The 8649-nt window shown below is 42.1% G+C and overlaps 1 pseudogene; it reads left to right on the top strand.

Annotated features, from left to right (window-relative positions):
- Positions 1 to 426: 426 nt before the first annotated feature.
- On the top strand, positions 427 to 4322 carry LOC118995716 (cyclin-Y-like protein 1; annotated as a pseudogene).
- The last annotated feature ends 4327 nt before the right edge of the window (positions 4323 to 8649 follow it).

Below are 8649 nucleotides of genomic sequence, written 5' to 3'. Positions count from 1 at the left end.
TGTCTCATTCACTAGCGCCCCACACCATGTCTGTCACACAGCAGCACTCAGTGCATTTTGATCTGTCTTCAGTGGCACTGGTTCTCTCCTTAGCTTTGTCCAGTCTGCTGTGGGGCCTGTTACAGGAATTCTTCATCTCTGTTACAGTATTTCTGATGTCTAGCATTTTCTTTTGATGCCTTCTTAGCATTTTCATCTCACCACTTACATTACCCATCTATTCTTGCAAATGATCTGCTTTACCAAAAGAGCTCTTAAAATAGTAACGATAGCAATTTTAAATTGCCTGCCCAATAATTTCAAAATCTCTGTCATATCTGCATCTGGTCCTGATGTCCTTCTGATTGTGTTTTTGCCAGCCGTTTAGTGTGCTTTGCAGTTTTGGGTTTTTTGGGGTTTTGGGGGGTTTTTTTTTGAGAGCTGGACATGACATATCAGGTAATAGGAGCTGAGGACAACAGGTATTTAGTGTAACATTTATGTTAATCTGGTGAGGATTTTAGGCTGTATTTATCTTTGTGGTAGCTGCAGCTACCAGAGGCTGCAAAGCCTGTGCCTCACAGCTCTGTAGGCAGTGGTCAGGTATAGAGGACTGGAAGCATTCTTACACAAACTTAAAATTAAGTATCAGTCTTTTAGCCCTGGCTGGTGTGGCTTAGTAGATTGAGCACCCACCTGCAAACCAAAGGGTCTTTGGATTGATTCCCAATCAGGGCACACGCCTGGGTTGTGAGCCAAGTCCCCAGTAGGGGGCATGCAAGAGGCAACCACACACTGAGGTTTCTCTCCCTCTCTCCTTTCTTCTCCTCTGACTAAAAATCAATAAATACAATCTTAAAATATATATAATTTTTTGGTGCACCTGTGTCTGTGAGCTGTGACCTCCACAAGTATTTATTAGCTTTTTTCCCCTCCCTCAGTGAGACAGGAAGGCTGGGCAGAGCTGGAGCAGGTGGGATAAGTCATTTTCCTCAGAGAGGAGACCTTTGTTATGAGAAGGCTCTATGAGGATTTGAAAATAGTAAACATCTCCCTCCCTCTGCCTGAGCCAAAGGAGGATCCTTCTTGGCTCTTCATCTTGAGAACCTTGCGAGGTTTCTGCAGACAAAACCAAAAATTGTAGAGCTCTCCCAAGGCAGTGGAACCCAGGAGTTTCTCACGCTCTTGCCAGTCCACACCTGGCCTACAGCAATTGATCCAAAGTACCATCTCACTGTTCCTGCCAGCACGTGGCTCAGTTCCTTCTTTGCAGATCAGGAGATCTTGGATTTGCCTGTGTCCAGATCAGTGGGTATGGCTGTGCCCTGTGTCTGTGGTCTCTGATGGGTGCGAGGTAAGGTGCTAATTTTCAGCTTGGTCAGCTTATTTGGCTCTGAGGATGGGAGTTATGACTTCCAAGCTCTTTACTCATTGGAGCTGAAACAGGAAGTCCCTCAGTACATTCTGTTGACTTAATTATTCACAAGAAACCAGAGTAAGTGGACACCTGTGGAGGGGGTGTGCCAGAGGGAGGAGGCATGGATGGGGCCAGTCTGGCTGGGCAAGAAGTAGAACGCTAGATAGGGAAGACAGTGGGAAGGAAAAAAAAATTTAATCTCATTAATAGAGAGTTCTGCTTAATAATGTTCTAGTACTTTCGAATTGTGTTCAGATTACCTGCAGGTTTTGTACATATTACAAATCTATGTATTATGAGAGAGACGGGGGGATGAATATACAGTAAACCACAGCCTAGTCGGTCAAGGTCCTTGTGAATGCTGACAAAAGATACCCAGAGGCATGGGTCCCCTTCAGTGTCAGACATGAGGTGGCACAACCCCACCGTGTTTGTGACCCTGGGAGCACAGTGGTCTGGAGGACGCAGTAGTAAAAGCTGAGTAATGGTGGGAGAGTGTAGGAGGGTACATTTTACTCTCCTGGGACATATGCATGGATTGGACGGAGCTCCTCCTTAAAAATCCTTTAAGCTTCTCAAGTGCCTTCTTAAACTCCCCCTTAGGAAAATGGAGAAGTAAAGCTGGGCCATGGCAGGGCCTGGATTCCGAGGAAGGTCCTTCCACGTGTCCATGACCACAGGACTATTACATGACAAACACATTCCGAGAAGAAACACTCATTTCATTTGGTTTCAGTTTTCTCGTGGTTAAAGTACAGGGATTGGACTAGAGGATCTCTATGGTCTGTGAGTCTCCACTGTTTTATGAGTCTGGTTTTAAGTAGGTTGGTTCCAGCAGCCCCAAATTTCACCCAGGTTCTTCTTTCATTTCAGAACAGCCATTTCTCCATTCTCAAGAAATATTTCTAGAAAAAGGGCTCTCGATTGCCTGTTTCCTTCCTAGTTACCTTGCGCTACCTGAGACATTCAAGAATGCTGATTTGTCATGTGGTTGCTGGCTCAAATTTAAGGCTTATGGAACCACTGGGGAAAAAATCAACCCTTGAGCGTTCTGAGGGTTTTTCCCCCAATACTTTGTAAAAATGTGAATAATTTTGTGTATGATTGTTCTATCACTTTCCTCTCTCATTTCTTTCTAAATACTTTTTTGTGATTATAAATAAATGCATGTTTACTTTTGAAAGTGTGGAGAATACAGAAAATGCCTTTATGGTATTTAATACATGAATAAAAATTGTTAGAGCCCTGGCTGGCGTAGCTCAGTGGATTGAGCGCAGGCCTGCGAACCACACCATCACGGTTCGATTCCCAGTCAGGGCACATGCCTGGGTTGCAGGCCAGTTCCCTGCAGGCCAACTCCCAGCAGGGGACACATGAAAGGCAACCATACATTGATGTTTCTCTCCCTCTCTCCTTCCCCTCTAAAGATAAAATAAATAAAATCTTTAAAAAAAATTGTTAGAAATGCCACCACTCAGACAGAATTGCTATTAACAGTTGTATGTTACTTTGTGGCCTTCTTCTATGCATTAATATGTATACATATGTTTAACATAGTTGGGATATACTATATACTTTGTATTTCTGTTTTTTCCACTTATGTTATAGCATGAAAACTTTCTCATGTAATTAAATATCCTGCAAAAATAAAGTACAACTGCCTTCCTAGACATCCTCTGTTGCTTTATACATACGATTACATAGCTACAGAGTGCTACATATTTAGTGTTATATATTCAAATTATAAACAACCTTATGCAAATCCAAGTAGCTAAATTTCCATATCAATTTATTATTATTTATCAGTGTGACTTGCTGAGTAGATGAATTATCCTCAAACTGTTAATGACTTTATGCATGTTGAATTAGGATTCTGAACACTTTGTTACCAATCGACTTTTTACTATCAGTCTATGGCAGTTTGTTCATTTCACCTAGGCTGGCCAAATGAATTTTATCTTAAAAACAAAATCTTGGCTCATTTTGAATGTGGAAACTGATACTTTACTAGTAACCTAATGTGAGTTCATTTGATTATTAGTGGATTGGGCATTTTTCCCTCTTTTTTTCTGATACAGAATAAAATTTCAGATAGAAGTAGAATTAGTGTGAGGGTTACACATTTTAGACTGGCATTATGAATTAAAACTTTTCCTTTCTCAGTCAGCCCCGAGTCCGAGGTCTAGGAGGTGACGGCCGGGAACATGGTGGCAGCTGTGCCAGCACCCACCTCCCTGGAACTGCCCAGTTTGAGTTCAGAGCTGGTGAGGGTCGCCATGGGCAACCCCCAAGTGACTGGGAGATGTCCTAAGACTTAGCTTTGAAATCAGACCTGCTGACCATCCTAGAAAAGCACATTTTTCCCAGAGAAATCTCAGATGAATGTGTGAGAAAAGAGGAAGCACTCCCGTGTAGACCATGTATCCCAAGGGCCACTCACTGAGGAGCACGGCTCACACTCAGTGACACTTCACAGCCAGCCAGCCTGATCTTAGCACCACAGGGAAAGGTGTGCCCTCAGCAACACATCACCACATACACAACAGAGAAGCAAAGAGACCCTTGGGTGTTGTTGATGAGAGATAACAGCCACTCACAGCGGTAAAGCTTCCAGAGGAATACATTAAGCATGATCCTGACGACAAATTCATTCACAGATTTACTTGCACTGTTTTTAGTGCCCTCAGCTCAGAGCTGACTATGTGATAGTGACTTTGGTTTACTTAAAAATGCTTTTAACTTACACTCAGATGGACATTTGTCCCTCTAACTAGGAAAGAATAGCTGTGGAAGCCATTCTTTTGCTTCCAGGCTTCGGGGCAGCCAGGCAGTGTGGAAAGTGGGCTACCAGCGGATGGAATGGGATGGAAAGGCATTTTGGGGGCCGACTGTAACCCAACACAGGTCTGGCTGCCTGCTGCCATGAAAGCCAATACTCAAGAGGCAGGTGCTGATGTAAAGGAATGCGGTTTATTTGCAGATGCCGGCCATCTGGAAGATGGAGGACTCGTGTCTCAAAGGCCTTCTCCACCTCCTAGCAGAGGCAGAGGTTTTTATAAGGAGGGAGAGAGGAGCAAAGATCACGGGTGGGGGCAGTTTGCGAAGTTCTCTAAGTGGAAATGAGCACAGTCCATTCCGACAAGGCAAGTGTTGGTCCTGTGTGCCTCATCCTGGTTTAGTCATTCTGGCTTCAGGTTACCTCAGCTTCACAACATCCCAGTTTCATATCACCCTGGCTCCATGGATGAAGATCAGCAAATCTCCTGGAACTGGGATGCTTAAAGGTCTGGGTCCATACCTTTTGAAGTCAGTTCCTAGGATTCTTATACAAATATGCTGTTCATCTACAAGCTACATACTAGTTAAAGTCAGCACTTGCAGAAACAACATCAAGAGAATGGTGGGGTAGGTTACAATTTGTCACTATTACAATTTTCCACTGTTACAACTTTTTCAGCTTAATATTAACATTCCTGCCAGTGTTTATGTCAAAGAGTACTTCAACCTTTGAAACTTGGTTGGACAACAACCTGAGTTTTCTATTTGCTCCTCCTAGCAAAGACAAAGCACAGAATCTAGTGGCCATTTCTAGACTACATGAAGACATACAAAGACCTTTGCAGAGCTGCTGTGAGGGGTCTCTCAGCACTCTACTGCCATCCTGTCTTGAGGGACACATGAGAGCTTATAACATCATGAGCCCCTCATCCACAAGAACTGGAGAAACATCACCCCTCCTGCAAAGTTATCAAAGCCAGCAAAGTTAATACTTTCATCTAAAAGACAGACACTGAATTCAGCAGACTCACAGATGGCAAGGACTATGCTTATAGGAAAGAATGGGACCTTGTCCATGCAACCCACTCCTTGTCCTTTTTAACATTAGAATTGCAAAACACGGTGCCACAACAAAACTCCCAACTCACACACAGATACAGGCTGATAGCTGTCAACTATGTGAGGTTTTTTCATTGAAGTTTAAAGTTTAAGACTTTGGAAACACTATATGACTTTTATGTCTTTCCTGTTTTTCTGAAGCCCCCTTCCCAACATCACTGCATATTCCTTTAGACTCACTGCAGTACGACCATCAAAATGTGGGGCCCTGAACAACTCAGAAAGTCACTTAGGAGCGGACTGCGGCATGGCTAGGCATTGAAGGATTCTTCCTGCTGCACCATTGACTCTGCTAGTTGTCACTGGCAGTTGTTTAAACCAAAAAGCTGCTAAAAACACTTGCCTTCAACTTCTTTGCAAGCACTACTTGGCATATTAGCATGTTTGGGAAGATAAGAGAAAGTGTCAGCCATTGATTATCTACTTCTACGGGGTCTACGCTGCATATCTTAAGAACTATAATGATGCTTCTCATTTTCTGATAATTTTTTGTTAAATAAATGTATCGAAAGTTATTTTCATAATTCCAGCCAGCATGGTGGTCTGGGATAACAAGCAGGTAATGGAATCGAGGGTGTTCTGTGAGTCTTGGGGCAGCTGTAAGCTTCAACGCCCTGTGTTTGGGCCCCTGGGATGCCACTGCAGATGCTGTGGACTTGCAGAATGTTGTGCGAAAGTTTAGTGAAATGTCTCTTGAACTTCTTTAGCTTTGTAGACTTTGGATGCTGGGCTGTTGATCTTGGGTTTTTGTTCAGCACTTTAAAGATGGCAGACATGGTCTGAAACAAAAAATTAAATTTTAAATTTTAACTTTTTGTTTCAGTCATTCTCCACCATCTTCGAGTGGGTGCTGAGGCAAGAAATTAAAATTGAGCCCTGGCTGGTGTCGCTCAGTGGATTGAGTGCGGGCCTATGAACCACACGATCGCGGTTCGATTCCCAGTCAGGGCACATGCCTGGGTTGCTGGCCAGTTCCCGGTTCCCAGCAGGGGACGCACAAGGGGCAACCATACATTGATATTTCTCTCCCTCTCTCCTTCCCTTCCCCTCTAAAGATAAATAAATAAAATCTTTTTAAAAATACATGGGCATTGTTTAAAAGAATAAAGAAATTAAAATTGAAAGCTTAATATTTGAAATGTGAAGGACTGGATAAGCTTAAGAGAAGTTTGGACTTCAAATGATGTTTCATGGGTTTATGGCATTTGTACTTTTACAAATGCATAAGCTAAAATTGCACTAAGACTTGAGGGGGATACCCTGTATCTTCATAGAAATGCCCTCTTCTTTTAGAAATATATATATTTGCAGGGCTGTGCTGTACACCTGCTTTGATCACCGAACTTTCTTTTTTCTAGGTTCAGTAAAGAGCAGTGGTAATACACCTGGAAAAAATTAAAAGGAATTGGACTCTGATAGTAGATGATGAAAGTAGGTGAATGAACCACCTTCTCTGACCTATGTGTTTGCCTGGCTCTAAGCGTCCCATTTCTCTCTTGCTATTTAAGAGGAAACATAAATCTCAGGAACCCTGACCTCAAACTTTAATGGGCAGGAAGTTAAGTAATTCATCTTTTAGGAAATTGGTAAAATGTCACCTAAACTTGAAATGCTTAAAAAAATTCACGTTCTCAACTATGTGAAATATTTCCCCTACCTTCTCAAATGTATTCCTAGAAAGTTTGTTTATAAATGAAGCTTCTCAGGGCCGAGGATGCTTTCTGTCAATACAGCAAGGTTTCCCATTTTATTAAGTGCCACAGGTCTCACCATTTTTAAAGAATAGAAACATAAACAATAAATGATGGTGTATAAAATATTATAATCTACCACCTAAAAAACTGTTTATGGAGTCCAGAGCTTGGAAATTCAAGTATTGATTGCAGTTTCATTTTGAAAGAAATGCTACAACTTATATAGTTTTTCTTCATGTTTCTATTAAAAGAAAACCTAATTAACTCTATTTTAATAAAAACAACTTTTAATTTTGCTTATTATTACATATTATATTTGAATATTTTGTAACTATAATTTGCTGAACATTTTAAGTGATTCAGCATGACAATGCAGGTCTCATAAACTCAGTCTCTTAGAAAAATAAATATGTCAGATATTTATTCCCTGTGGTTCCCAAGGACAAATTTAGTCTACAATTCCATATTTTGGGAGCACTGAACAAAAGCATCTCATTTTATTCCTTCAACAAAGGTTAACAGTGTTCCAGCCACTGTCGTGGATGTGGACATAATCTCGAACGAGTTAGCCATGGTCCTGTGTGCATGGGGCTTACGATTCTAGCCCAGGGAACAGGTGACTAAAAAAACTAAACAAACATGTAAAATCTCTATATAGAATGTGAAGTGTGAACAGAAGTCAAATGAGAAGCAGTTGAGCTGGAGAGTAGTAGAAGAGAACCCACTTTCCAAGTTTGGTAGGATACTCAAAGGGTGCTTCTCTAAGGTGACATTTAAGTTTACACCTAAAGGAAGCCATCACCTAAAGAAGTGTGGTGTGCCCTGGCCAGGTAGCTCAGTTAGTTAAAGCATTGACCTGATATACCAAAGTTGCAGGTTTGATCCCCAGTCAGGGCACATACAAGAATCAACCAATGAATACATGAATGGGTGGAAAAACCAATTGTTGCTTCTCTCTCTCCCTAAAATAAAATTTTTTTAATTAAAAAGAAATAAAAAATAACGAAGTGTGGTGAGCGTGATAGTGGGAGGAAATTCAGGGGTGCAGAGATGGTGGTAGCCAGATCATTGGGGCCCATGAGGCTATGGCAAGAAAACCGCATTTTGTTCAGAATTCAGTGGGGAAGCCATTGGAGTGTTTCAGGGAATAGAATAATGCGACCCTTTGTCTATGGAAAGACAGTCATGCTTTGTTGCTCAGGGGCAAATCCACAGAACAGAGAGACAATGGAGGGTGGGGTAAGAAGCTAAAGCTGGAAAGAGGGCAGGCCCTCTAAACCCGGCCCGTGTTTGTGGAGCCACATGCACGTGAATTTAACTAACTCGTCTGACTTTATGCCTCTCCCTGCTCCCACATTCAGCCCCATTAAAAGTGGGACTGGCTCCTTTTAAGAGAAGAAAGTTGCTCTCTATGGTCTCAAAAAGAAGTATCAATTTGAAGCAGTGGCCAGGCTCTTTGTAATTTCTCTAACACTGCGGGATGTGACTGGTCCAGCAAGACTTAGGTCCAAACCCCGCCATTACTGAAGCCCCACCAAGTGTCAGATCCAGACACCAAGTGTCAGATCCTGTTCACATACAGCCTGCTTCTCTTGCTGTGATAGCAAATAAAGTCATATGGAAGGCATTACACAAATAAATCAAATCTGAGCTTTCATTCTG

This window comes from Sturnira hondurensis, unplaced genomic scaffold (genome assembly GCF_014824575.4).
Source record: "Sturnira hondurensis isolate 20B ecotype Veracruz unplaced genomic scaffold, ASM1482457v3 Scaffold0010428, whole genome shotgun sequence".
NCBI lineage: Eukaryota > Metazoa > Chordata > Mammalia > Chiroptera > Phyllostomidae > Sturnira > Sturnira hondurensis.
The sequence above is the reverse complement of the archived record's forward strand: the minus strand, read 5'-3'. Positions and strand labels throughout refer to the sequence as shown.